The following is a 12953-nucleotide window of genomic DNA, read 5'->3' on the forward strand; positions in this document are numbered from 1 at the left end:
AGAGCAAAGAGACTGGAAAGTTGGGAAAGCATGAACTACATCCGATGCCCTTACTATGAATACAAAAGACGGAGAAGGAGATCCATGCGAGAATGAAGGGGATTAGCTCGTCCCAATCCTGGTTATTTTCCGTTATTTATGCTAACATTAAACCCAACGCAAGGCTCAATGTAATTGAGCTCTAAATAGAAAGTGTGAAAGAAAAAAGCGAATCATGAAGTTTGCTTCACAGTTGTGCTTGAAGTTTGGTTCACAATTGTGAATATAAGGAATAAGACTCATAAAGGAATTCGCTTAAACCTCGATCTTTACTTTCATAAAACGCCCCAAGTAACCATGAATTCGGAATCCTTTCTAAATTCAAGTATAGGCGTCGACGATTAATCTATTTTTTGACTTTTTACAAGCAACAAAGAGAGAGAAACTATTGCAGTTTGAGTATTTATCAGGTTAGGTTGCATTGCTTGTACGTAGAAAATCAGTAGTGCATTAGCTTATCTATTTATTTTTTAAAAAAAAAACCTTGTTTGGGCTCCTTTATGCAGCTTTCACTAGCAGGGAATCTAGTTCAGCAAGGGCTTTTTTTTTATAGAGATTGAGTAAGGTTGAGCAAAATAGCTTGTCTCTAAGTCATTTCCTAAGCCGCATACAAACTCTCGCTAAGTAGTTCGGAAGATTTGGTAGGTCGAGATTCCATTATGAGGACATTCTCATTGATATTCCTTGTATCTTTCCCAAGCCTCATACAAACTCTCGCTAGGCTTTTGCTTGAAACTTTGGATTAGAGTTCTTGCCTCGGCGGTCTTCTATTGACGGTAAAAGGGAGAAAGAAACTCTTTGGGTGACCTCATCCCAAGTTCTCAAGGTAGGCTTCACTTCTTTATCTAGCATCTCCAAAGCTCTTCTGACTAAAGAGAATGGGAATAGCTTGAGCCTTATGAATTATTAAGAAACTCCATTAGCTTTGATTATGTTGCAATACTTCTCAAATCCTTTGAGATGATTTAGTGGGCTTTCGTGCTTGGCACCACTAAATTGCCTTCTTTCAATCATTGTTATCATCGCTGGCCTTATCTCAAAGTCTTTAGCCGGTGTTGTTGGCAGAGCAATACCACTCTCAAATCCATAGCAACTGGGAGTTCCCAACTCCTCTAAACCAACCCTTGGTACTTCACCCATGCTTCTTTGTTCTTCTTCTTGAAATTCTTCTTCACTTGAAGAGCTAAAACTCAAGGATCGTCTAGTAACTCGTATCCATGCGATTGTTCTCTCAATATCCGGATCAAAAGGTACTAAAGTCCTTCTTCTTGTCCTATGCATACAATCTCAAAGAAATAATTAGTAGCACGACTACAAGTGTCGCCTATAAGAGAAAAATCTTTTGTAATTTTTTTTAAATGAAATGAAATACACTGAACAACAATAGCAAACAACTATGCCATTCACCGGCAACGGCGCCATCTTGATCGTGAGGCGGATTCTAGTTCATTGAAACTAAAATTCCTCCAATCAAACTAATTTATAACCAAACCTACACCTAGTAATAGGGCAAGCTGGATTCGAACCACTAGGAATGGGGGGTGGTTAGCTATTGCAAAAGTCAAGCTATATCGAAGTATAAAAGGTAGTGTAGGTTATCTAAGTTTAACTACACAACAAAGTAAATCACAAAGTAAATCAATATATCAAGACACTAGGGATTTTGGATCCACATATTCTTGCAATGGACACACACAAATCGGGTCAGAGATTGATTAATTCAAGTATTGCGAGGGAAGTTAGATAATGCAATCAAAAGAGCTAAACAAGCTATCTCCTTGAGATCTGACTAGCGCCAAGTAGGAAAGACTCTAACTTGGAACGTCACAAACCAAGCTCAATCGATAAATGTGAGCTACAAATCAATGGTCCATATCAATGTAGGCACACAATAAAATCTAGTATGACAATTAAAGTTCGCTACTCTTCAACTAATTACACACATGCAAAAAAATCAATCAAAAACTCCTTATTAATTATGATCCATCACTCAGACATGCTTCACCATATCCCTAGCTAGTAAACAAATCACAATCCATGGAAGAAATAAAAATCAAAACTAAGCTAATCAACAAATACATCATCATTATTTCAATCAAACAAATTCAATCACATAATCAACAAACTTGAACAATCAACAAACAATTGAAATCAAAAGCTAAAGATTGCATTAAAGTAAAAGAAATCCTTACAAACTTTGGTGAAATCGAAGGAAAATGTGCTTAGAATCATCAATCATCAAACATGAATTTATCTCACAAAAAAATCTAAGAACATGTGTTTCTCTCTCAAAACTTCTCTCTAAACTTGTACAAATTGATTCTCTAAAACCGCTTCTCTCTCTAAAAATAGAAGAAAAGTCTATATATAGGTAAATCTAAAAAAGAGAAGTTAGTTCGATTGTCCAAAATAGACCCGTACAGGCGCGGCCTTGTTCAAGAGGATGCGTGTTTAGGGTATTTTTACCCTAGACACGTGGACTAATGAGAGGTCGCCACGTGTTAAGCTCAGGATGGCCCATGTGGCTCAACATCCTCTTGACACATGGCACCCTCAGATATGCCTCTGAAATGGCGGCCTTCAAGGGCCCAAATCCCAAGGAGCGTCGTAAAACGGCACAGCCCACTAAAATCTAGGTCAAATGACCTAGGTAGGGGCACATTCTCCAACGACCCTATAAATAGGGAGATATTCCCCCATTTTGGGGACACATTGAATCATTTATTACACCTTTATTCTCTTACATCAGAGAAAGACCTGAGCTTGGAATCCGAGCAGATACCCACCTAAATTTCCGTTCTCTTTATTCCGTTTCAAGTTACTAACTTGACCGTCGGAGGCGGAGCTCCAACCACCCGGAGTCTCCATTATTTTGCAGGTGCAGCTCAGCCGGATCAGACTTCGTGACGTAACTCTCCCAAGGGACAAAAACACCCAAAACATCTGGCGTCGTCTGTGGGGAGAGTACCTCGAAGATAGTTCAAGAGTCTGTACCACCCCCTAACCGTATGGGCGATGACCCAGAAGTTTTTACAGACCAGGAGGATGAGGATCCTCAGCTCGAAACCTTTACAGCCGTGGATGGCTCGCTGAGAAGTATAATTTTTGTAAACAGTAAGTCAATTAATGAAAATTCAGTCTTTGTTTGCAGAATTATTTTTGCCATTTTTATCATTCGTCCGTCGGGGTAATACCTAGACGGACCCAGTGTTTAACTTACTAAGTTTGATACTTAGTTTGGTTGAACATTATTTTTGCCATGTTTACCATTTTTATTGTTTGTCCGCCTGGGTAAAACCCAAACGGACTCTTTATTTATTTAAATTACGTTTGATAGTGTAATTTAATAATTGCTGGACCGCCTGGGTAATACTCAGACGGACTATTCATTCAACAAGCTAAGTTTGAAATTTAGTGTAAATTCAATGTTGTAATTATGCTCGGCCAAATGATCCGATTAAAAACTAAGTACAAAAACGCTTAGTAGCTATATACAACCGGTCTCAAACAAGACCAAAGGCCAATATGGCCGGATGGTTGCTTATTTTATAAAACCGCCTGTCCCAACATGGACAAGGGCGTCCGGCGACACCCCTCCGGGTGCAATCGTCGCAGAGAACAGACTATTTGTCGGTTCTACGTATCCATGCAGACTGCGAAAATTGAACGACCAAATTGGTCAACTCATAGTTGTCTGACCAGAATAATCTATGAAGAACAATTAAGTAACCAAGTACCGGATGCCCTAAGGCATCAGTCGGTCATTGGTTGAAATTCTTACTTGGGTTATTTATTCCAAAGTTGCACTCACTTCCCCTATTGGGGCAAAAGGTGGTGTAATGGCTACGCGTTAACCCCAGACGGAATTGACCGCCTAGGTAAGAAGCTCAAAGCACCCGCTATTATGACCGGCAGTGCACTTGGTTTGGGGCAATCACCATTGTGATTGATTGACCTAAAAACACTCCATACTTCTCCTAGTATCAAGTGTTTTCAAGCCAATCAATCAGCTTGACATTAAACCAACCACACAGCCGCCCAGGGGCAAGAGCACCCGGATTGCAAATTGCCGCATGCTTTTTTTAAGTTAGGCAAAATATTAAAGAATTGCAAACAGAGGCAATATTCAGAATAAAAAAACTCAAAACACAAATATATATAAACACCGACTGAGTCGGAATACTTCATTAATATTTAAAATGGCACAAGGGCTAGAGTAAGTGTTAACTGGACACATCCGGTGAAGAAAGAAAGATAAAATTTTAACCCAACTCCATAGTTGGTACAGATACAATAATACACGGCATACAAGCCGGTAAAGAAACAAAATGGCATACTGCCGCAGAAAGTGGGGAGGCCCGCCTAAGGCTGAGGTGGAGTCTTCTCTGGCTGAGTCTGGCTGGCTTCGCCCTCGTGATGATCATCCGCCGCCTCCTCATCATCAGAGACTTCATATCCCTGCTCAGCAGCCTAGTCTTTGAAGCGAGGCGGTGGAGCATCACCCAGTTGTTGGGCATCATACACGGTAGTGGCGTAATTATACCTCAGCTTATAAACCTGAAAGTCTATCTCTGGATAAAGGAGGCCCCAGGTGATCTTCAGCCGGGCCAAGTTGTCCCGTTCATTCTCCTCAGTCAGCCGGGTCTGCTCCTAGGCCAGCTCATCCGACTGCTTGTTGCGCAGATTCATAAGCTCGACCTTCAGGCGGTCATTGTCTATCCGAAGTTGGGCATTTTCCTTGTCAGCATCCTCCAATGCCTTGAGATCTGATTTGGCATCTTTCAGCTTCTTGTCAAGGTCATCATCCCGGTTGTTAGCTTCATCGTTTGCAGCCGTCAAACTCCGGATCAGCTCCTCCTGTTTCAACTCTACTGCTTTAATCTTTAAATTACACATATAATCAGAATGTTCAGCAAAGTTGAGGTTTTCTAGGGCCCTCCGTTTGGCGTCATTTACCTCTTCTTGCTTCCGCCTGAAGGGGCCCCGGAGACTGTCCACTCTCACCATAGACTGAGACAATAACAACCAGTTGGTGAGTTACTTAACCAAATTAAAGATAAAAAGATATCAGGGTAAAGGGATTTTTACCTCAGCCAGAGAACCCATTATCCGATCAAAGTCCACGACCTGCATATAAGGTATGGAATTCTTCTCAGACCGGGTGAGGGTCCTCACCATCCGCTTTGTGAAGCTTGCAAGATCCGGGTGGTCAGAAGTCCGATCTGCATCAAAAATATTTCTTTGTGAGATAGAAGCAGCGTAGTCAACATTCCTCCGTTGCCGGATGCTGACTAACCCTTTTGAAGGATCAACCTTGGTCTTGACTCTCATAAAATCCAGTGGCCAAGGTATTTTAGTTTGTTCCTTACCTTGAGCTTCCGGATGGGTCTCCGGCTTACTCTGCTCCCTAGTGGTTTCCGCACCGCCTGCAACCTCAGGTGGCTCGCCACCCTTCGATGTCGTTGGGACATCCGGCGCTTTCTGCTGTTCTGAGGTTTCGCTGTGTTTTTTCAGAACAGCAGGGGATTTGCCCCCAGTCGTTAGCCTTCTCCAGATCATCTCCCTGCCTTTTGAGCAACTTGGAGAATGATCGTGGAATCCTCTTGACGGACATCTGAGAAAGAAGCAAAATGTAAGCATACCCAACCAGTATATAAAAAAAAAAAAAAAAAAGTCAGGCGGTCTTACTCCGCCTTTCTTCGTATCCTTAGCCTCGACGGCTGCCTTTTTGGCAAGTGTCGCCTCCTTGCGCAACAGCGCCGCAGACTTAGCAGGAGTTTTACCCTGGTCAACCATCCTCAAGGCTTCGTCTGCAAAAACAAGAATTTCAAGTTAGAAAAAATTAAGGCAAGTTTGCAATAAAACTGAAATAACAATCATTCCGGATGAGAAGAATTCTACCCCTGGGAAACATTGTACTCAGCCCGCAGGCGGACAAGAAGCACTCGTCCTTGAAGAATTCCGGATGGGGGATCCAGTTCTTGGGAACTATGATGTGAGTCCCATCCCCCATGGGCTCAGTTGTTGTCTCAAAAAATCCCGGCTCTATTATTTGCTCCCGGGCCTTAGTAGATAGCGCCGACAGAGGGCATTTCCGGCCTAGAAGAGTCGGCTCAGTGTTGTACCGGCGCAGTGTCCGGTTGTGTCTTAGGGTAGGGGAGGAAATCAAATAAAACTTGTCCTTCCACCCGGACCATTTGGACACTTTGTCCAAAGTCATTAAGTATTGGGGCAAGGTAGTCAGCGTATACCAAACCCCATGGCTGCCTGGAGCCTTGCTCAAATAGTGCATGTGAGCGAAGGTAGAGAAACTGGGGTTCGAATTCTGAAACTCGCAGGTGGCGATGTAACTCAATATATTCACCCACGAGTTAGGGGTGAGCTGCCAAACCCCCAGATCATACCCCTTGAGGATTTTCCTAATCCTAGGTTGGAGGGGGAACCGGAGGCCGGCTAGGATAACCGCCTCATAGCAGATGAAGTAATCATCTACATGGTCAATGTCGTCACTCCAGGCCATCACAGCATCAGCCGGAGGGATAATAACCTCCCAACCCCTTCCAAAGGGATGTTTCTCTTTAAAGGCCCTGAACCCGCTATTAAGAAGGGCAATGTTACTCGACAGCATCCGGGTCCTTTTGGGGTTGGGATTGTTAGGAACCTTGGGCGGCTGCTGATAGTCAGCCGCAAAATCACCCTGGTCGGAGCCGGAAGATTCCGCTCTTGATCCTTGGCCGGCCTCAGCATCGCCGGCTTCATTAGAGGAGGCGGCTCCCTCGCCGTCTACCTCTCTTATTCCAGAGCTCCCGGAGGTAGAGGGAGCCTCTTCGTCAGATCCGCTCTCCTCCCAATCCCTCTGTTCCCCTTCCGGGAAAACCTCATCGGCTGGCACTCTCATAGTGCGCCGGCTTTTTGACCGCCTGGCCGTCTGTTTCGTTCTGGCCATTGTATCCTGCACAGACACAGAGAGGGAGGAATTCGGAGATGAGCATATTGGTTCCGACAGTCCAAAAGAGGAACCCCCTGTTCTAGACTCAGCCGTTCCGGGGGATCGGCTGAGTGTCCTAGGCAGTGCCGAGTGAATGGATTGGGAACTCTTTTATATTCTCTTAAGAAACCCGGGTATACAGGCGAAAAAATGGTATGCAAATTGAAAGGGAGAAAAAGCTAAAATGGTACAGGAGGTTACCTTGCTTTAACTCTGAAAAATTTGAAAACCGCTACAGCCGGTGAACCAGGTGATGTATTGCTTGCACTCAGAAACTTGAAACTCGCTGTGATGCAGGCGGGAGCAGAGAAATCTCTCTCTAGAATCTCTCTTTTTCTCTGTCTAAAAAGTCAATGTGAGCGTAAGGTGTGAAAAGGAGGGGGGTAACTTTCTATTTATAGAAAGTGAAAGTGGGGGGAAAATTTTTGATTTGAAATTCAAAATTTTACCCGTTACTGTTCACCTATGAAAGGTGGACACGTTTCACAGGCCCCACGTGATATGCACGTGCGACCTGTGAGGGGCAAATGTTTAGGGTACTTTTACCCTAGACACGTGGACCAATTAGAGGTCGCCACGTGTTAAGCTCAGGATGGCCCATGTGGCTTAACATCCTCTTGACACTTGGCGCCCTCAGATATGCCTCTGAAATGGCGGCCTTAAAGGCCCAAATCCCTAGGAGCGCCGTAAAACGGCGCAGCCCACTAAAATCTAGGTCAAATGACCTAGGTAGGGGCACATTCTCCAAGGACCCTATAATTAGGGAGATATTCCCCCATTTTGGGGACACATTGAATCATTTATTACACCTTTATTCTCTTACATCAGAGAAAGACCTGAGCTTGAATCCGAGCAGATACCCACCTAAATTTCCGTTCTCTTTATTCCGTTTCAAGTTACTAACTTGATCGTCGGAGGCGGAGCTCCAACCACCCGGAGTCTCCGTTATTTTGCATGTGCAGCTCAGCCGGATTAGACTTCGTGACGTAACTCTCCCAAGGGACAAAAACACCCAAAACAATGCGCGGCCGCACAAAAGAGGGTACGGAATAGGGAAAGCAACAGGCGCGGCTGCGCTTAGGCCACGCATGCCCACGCCTGGGAACAGGGCAGCCTCCTTCCTCTTCATCTTGACGCTCCTCGTGCGCTCCACTTGGTGTGCTTGATGAACACGAAGCATGGCAGAACCTAAAACACCTTGACGGTGAGTCAACACCAGAACTGGTGCCCCCATGGCTTGAATGCATGGCCTAATGTCACTTGGAACTTGCACATCTCCATACTTGGGCTTCAAATGGAAGACACTAGGCATCCTAATCAATGCAAAACTCGGGAAGAAACCTCGGGAATCCTTGGACAACTATCTTAACCTTAAAATGAAAGAAAACAAACAAATAAAAGGGAAAAGGACAAAATAAACCAAGAAATGCATGAAAATGGAAAATCTACTTAAGAATATGCAAACTAAATAAATAAAGGACAAAATTAAGGAAATGGGAATAAAAAGAGCTACAAAAGAGAATGAAATTTACCCTAAAAAGGATCAAATGAGTGCCATAAATGACAGTCATCAAATTCCCCCAAGCTAAACTTTTTCTCGTCCTTGAGCAAAACCAAGCAAGCAAGAATAAGGATGATAGACTTATTAAAAAATGAAAAAGAAAGACATGAGATGAGACTCGTTCGTAGGAATCACGATCAATTTTAGCAACTAACCTCTAGATCGCTCTAGTGGACGAGTGATGCTCTCATAAGGGTTTCCTAAGATATTAACCCATAACTTTCAACAAACAAACATGAAGCAAATCACATAAGTAAAAGAAATCAACAGAAAAGTAAAATCAAAACCTTTATGAATTAGACTTTACAAAATGACTACACTTCAAATGAATAAACAACTTTCTTAAGCAAATAAGGGTATGTACATTCCAAGATATCCGAGGTTGATTGAAACATAAAATATGCTAAGCAAAGAGAACTAGTAATCACAATCCACCTTCATCCCATTCGATCTTATCGCGTTCTCCCTGTAGTCTCAAATCTCCCTCTAGTGAGCATCTCAATATCTCCTCGAAGGAGCCGGAAAAGAACGTATTTTAGGCTACTCGACGTCTTGACTTTGCATTCCCTCTCCTTAGGATTTAACTCATAATTCCCTCCCCCGATAAGTGATGAGTGTCATTTATAGCACTCTTAGGTTAGGTTTTCTTTGTAGTTTTATGCTATTTTTTAGTCTTTTATGTCGTGTTTTTACATAATAATGCTTGTTTTGCGTGTTTGTGTGTAAGTTTAGGGAAATGCGTCCTTTTGATGGTTTTTCTTATTATTTTATTCATTTCTCGGCTATTTCTCTCGCTTCTTTGTTTCTTTGACTTGTTTTATAGGTGTATTGAGTTTCCCGAGGTTTGATTATCTAGGAGGAAGTTCGAGCGCATTAAAGGAAGTTGATTGAGCTAAGCTTGGGAATCCAAACATGCAATTCAAGCTAGCTTCGTAAGCATAAGCACCATGGAAGCAATGTTTTGGTTCGGAGTGTTCAAGTGCTTGGAGAATAAAAGGGTTTCCCTTCTCGCGTGTATCGCCTCGAGTGCACCAATGATAGGCATGCTCGAGAGCATGGAGATCGATCGAGAAAGCAAAGGAGGCAAGCCACAAGAACCACAACAAGGGGTGCGCGTGCAGACCCCTCTATGCGTGCGCAGATCCTGATGTGCGCGCGCGGCTTTGGTGGTGCGCACGCACTAGGGCTTCCACTTAGCTTCCCCCGATTTTCTATTTATAGATTTTGAGTTTTTCTTTTTTAGGAGAGACGGTTTATTTTGTAATTGACACTTATTTTCCAGAAATAGAAGAGAGAAAAAGTAGAGAGAAAAGCTTAGTATTACCTGATTGTACTTCAATTTGATCTTTGATTTCAACTTGATCTTGGATTTCTTCTTCAAATCAATGAAAGTTTGTGAGATTTCTTTCCTTAGAATTTACTTTTAATGCAATTTCCTTTAATTCTTGAATGTTTGATTTGTATTTTAATCTTTGCTTTAGAAATTATTGAATGATTGAAATTCTTTTTGATTAAAATTGAATTGAATATGTTTGTGATTGAATTTGTTTTGTTTTTCAATTTCACCATGATTAGTGAGTAGATTAGTTGCTAGGGAGAAGGGGAAGCATGCTTGATTGATGGTTTTTGCTAGTTGATGATATTTGATTGATTGAAAGTTTGGCTATAGGGAAGGGTAGAAAACGACCTACATTTTCCCTACGTCAAAATGGCGCCGTTGCTGGGGAGTGATGTTGGTGCTTTGTTATAGTTGTTGAGTCTATTCCATCCTTAATTGAGTTTATTTCATTCTTGTGAGATTTTATGCATAGAGCACATGGTCATTCACAAGTGACATTTGATCTGCAGTTTGAGAAGACTATTTCAAGGTTAAGGGTTGCTAGACAATCTTTGAGTTCTAGCACTTTAAGTGAAGAAGAACCACCAAAAGAGGAACAAGCAAGAATGGGAGAAAATCCAAGGGTGGTGTTGAAAGAATTGGGGATTCCCGATGCATATAGATTTGAGAGTGGGATTGCTCCACCTACAACACCGACAAATTCTCAATGAGTGTGGCCAAGCATGAAAGCCCATTAAACCATCTCAAGAAGTTCGTAAAATATTACAATACTATTAAGGTAAATGGAATTTCCCAAGATTTCATTTGCCTCAAGTTTTTTCCCTTTTCCCTTATAGGGCGTGCCTTGGAATGGTAGACAAGGAGGTTAAGCCGAATTCTCTAAGGACATGGGACAAAGTGACCAAGGAGTTCTTATCTCATCCACAAAAGAAAACGGCAGAGGCTAGAGCTTTGATTCAAGGTTTCAAACAAAAGCCTAGTGAGAACCTCTATGAATCATGAGAGAGATACAAAAAGTATCAAATAGAATTTCCTCACCACAAAATTCGTACTTACCAAATTATTCAAATATTCTATGGAGGCCTTAGTCCTCAAGGGAAGTAATGTCTAGATGGAGGAGCCGGAGGTCCCATCATGAATAAAATAGAAGAGGAAGTGGTAGACATAATTGAAGACGTAGTGAGATACTATAGAGATTGGCAAGATGGAGAAAGGGAGTCAATTAGCAAGAGTAGCTCTTCAGTGTAATCGGTTGATCATCTAATTTGAATCAACAATCTTTCCTCACAAATGACAAACTTGGGGAAGGAAATGTCCGCTATCAAGGCAAAGTTGGAAAGTGCTACCTCCCAAGTTTCAAGTATTCCCTCCCAATCTATGGGGAGAGGTATTTCTTTAAATTCTCAACCGTCTCCCTCTTCTAATAACATGCCTAGTGGATGCTTGTTTTGTGATGTTTGTGGACGTATGATCATGATGCTTCTAATTGCCTTCTTGCATGTATGGATGTTTGTGATGATCAAGATGGACATGTGAATGAGCATGTGAACTATGTATCAAACAATAATGATTCTAGGTTTGAGAATCAAAGAGATAAATGAAATAGGAATTACAACAACCATGATAATTTTGACAACTACAACCAAGGTAGTGATAAGAGGAACCATGGGAACAAAAATTCCCGAGGTAACTATAACATTCAAGGTTATAGTAGCCAAAATCAAAACCAAAATTATGGTAATCATAACCAAGGTTATGGTAACTGTAATCAAGGTAGAGGTAATTGGAACAATCTAAATAGGGGAAATTCTAAAAATAACTCTCAAAAGGGTCCCCTATCCGAATTTGCTCTAAAGAACCAAAATGATAATTCCTATGCTCAATCCTTTTCCTTTTCTTCTTCAAGACTAATTTGGAAGAAATCATTGAAAATCAAACAAAGTTGTTGAACACTTACATGGCCATAAGTGACAAGAAATTGAATGAAATGATGACTCATAATAAGATGCTTGAAAACCAAATTTCTCAACTTACCAATGCTTTGAAAGACCAACCTAATCCTTCTTCTTTACCTTCCCAAGGCCTAGATTCCAAGATATCGGTCAATGCTATTGTTACAAGGAGTGGTAAGGTTCTTGAGGAGAGTTTTCCTAGGAAGAGGTAGACCAAGGAGGCCATAAAAGAGGTTTTGGTAGAAGATGAGAGAGATGATGCATCTTTGAGTGAGGTTGAGATTGAGAAACCTAGTGAGGTGAGAGTGGAGAAAGAAATTGTGAAACACAGGCTTCCTTATCCACAAAAATTCATGAGACACAAGTTGGATGAACAATTTGGAAGATTTATTGACATCCTCAAGCAACTTCACCTTTCTCTACCATTTACCGAAGTTCTCACCCAAATGCCTAACTTATGCAAAATTCCACAGCTCATGAAATTCATGACAAGTTTCAAGGGTGAGATCAATGACCTAATTGAAAAGAAAAACGGCAGGCTCTAGGAAGTGTCAGTCGGCCAAAAAGTCTCCTCGAACTGCGAGGAAGAAGTCTAGTCAAGGACTGCGCCTGCCATTGATTGGTCGAAGATTCTTCTGCCCCAGACGGGCATAAGGAAGGTAATTCGTGCTGTTCAGCCAGATGGCACCAAGAAGACTTACACCGACGTTTGGCATGTCATCAAGCAAAATCGAAGCCAGCAACTTTCTAAGTCAACCTCTACCTCGAGCTTTCCAAACAGCTTCAAGCATACAACTGCAAGGAATACTCAATCCTTGCATAAGAGCCATACTTGCGGTAGTTCCATCCATTCTAGTCCTCTAATGATTGTGAATTCACCATACGTATACCCTTGATCTACGATTCGTATTCTCCTCACTTCATGCAGCCGACCCTCTTTGGGGGTTAGGCGGCATACAATGTCAAACCTTTGGACTGGCAGCTTCGTTTGATCAAACTTGGTGAACAAACTTTTGCGTTCACCAAAGAGATAACTGAGGCGGCACAACCGGCCAAGGTCAAGAATGTGTTGGT

At 42.1% G+C, this 12953-nt stretch overlaps 2 non-coding genes across 2 annotated transcripts; one reads left to right on the plus strand and one right to left on the minus strand.

Moving 5' to 3' along the window:
- Nucleotides 1-690: 690 nt before the first annotated feature.
- LOC145557094 (small nucleolar RNA R71) lies at nucleotides 691-796 on the plus strand. The gene has a single exon (XR_014092168.1). It is a non-coding gene; the product is annotated as a small nucleolar RNA R71 (small nucleolar RNA).
- Nucleotides 797-10867: 10071 nt separating this feature from the next.
- Nucleotides 10868-10973, minus strand: LOC145557100 (small nucleolar RNA R71). Its single transcript, XR_014092174.1, has one exon. It is a non-coding gene; the product is annotated as a small nucleolar RNA R71 (small nucleolar RNA).
- Nucleotides 10974-12953: the final 1980 nt, after the last annotated feature.

Source organism: Chenopodium album, chromosome 8 (genome assembly GCF_948465745.1).
Source record: "Chenopodium album chromosome 8, dcCheAlbu1.1, whole genome shotgun sequence".
Lineage (NCBI taxonomy): Eukaryota > Viridiplantae > Streptophyta > Magnoliopsida > Caryophyllales > Amaranthaceae > Chenopodium > Chenopodium album.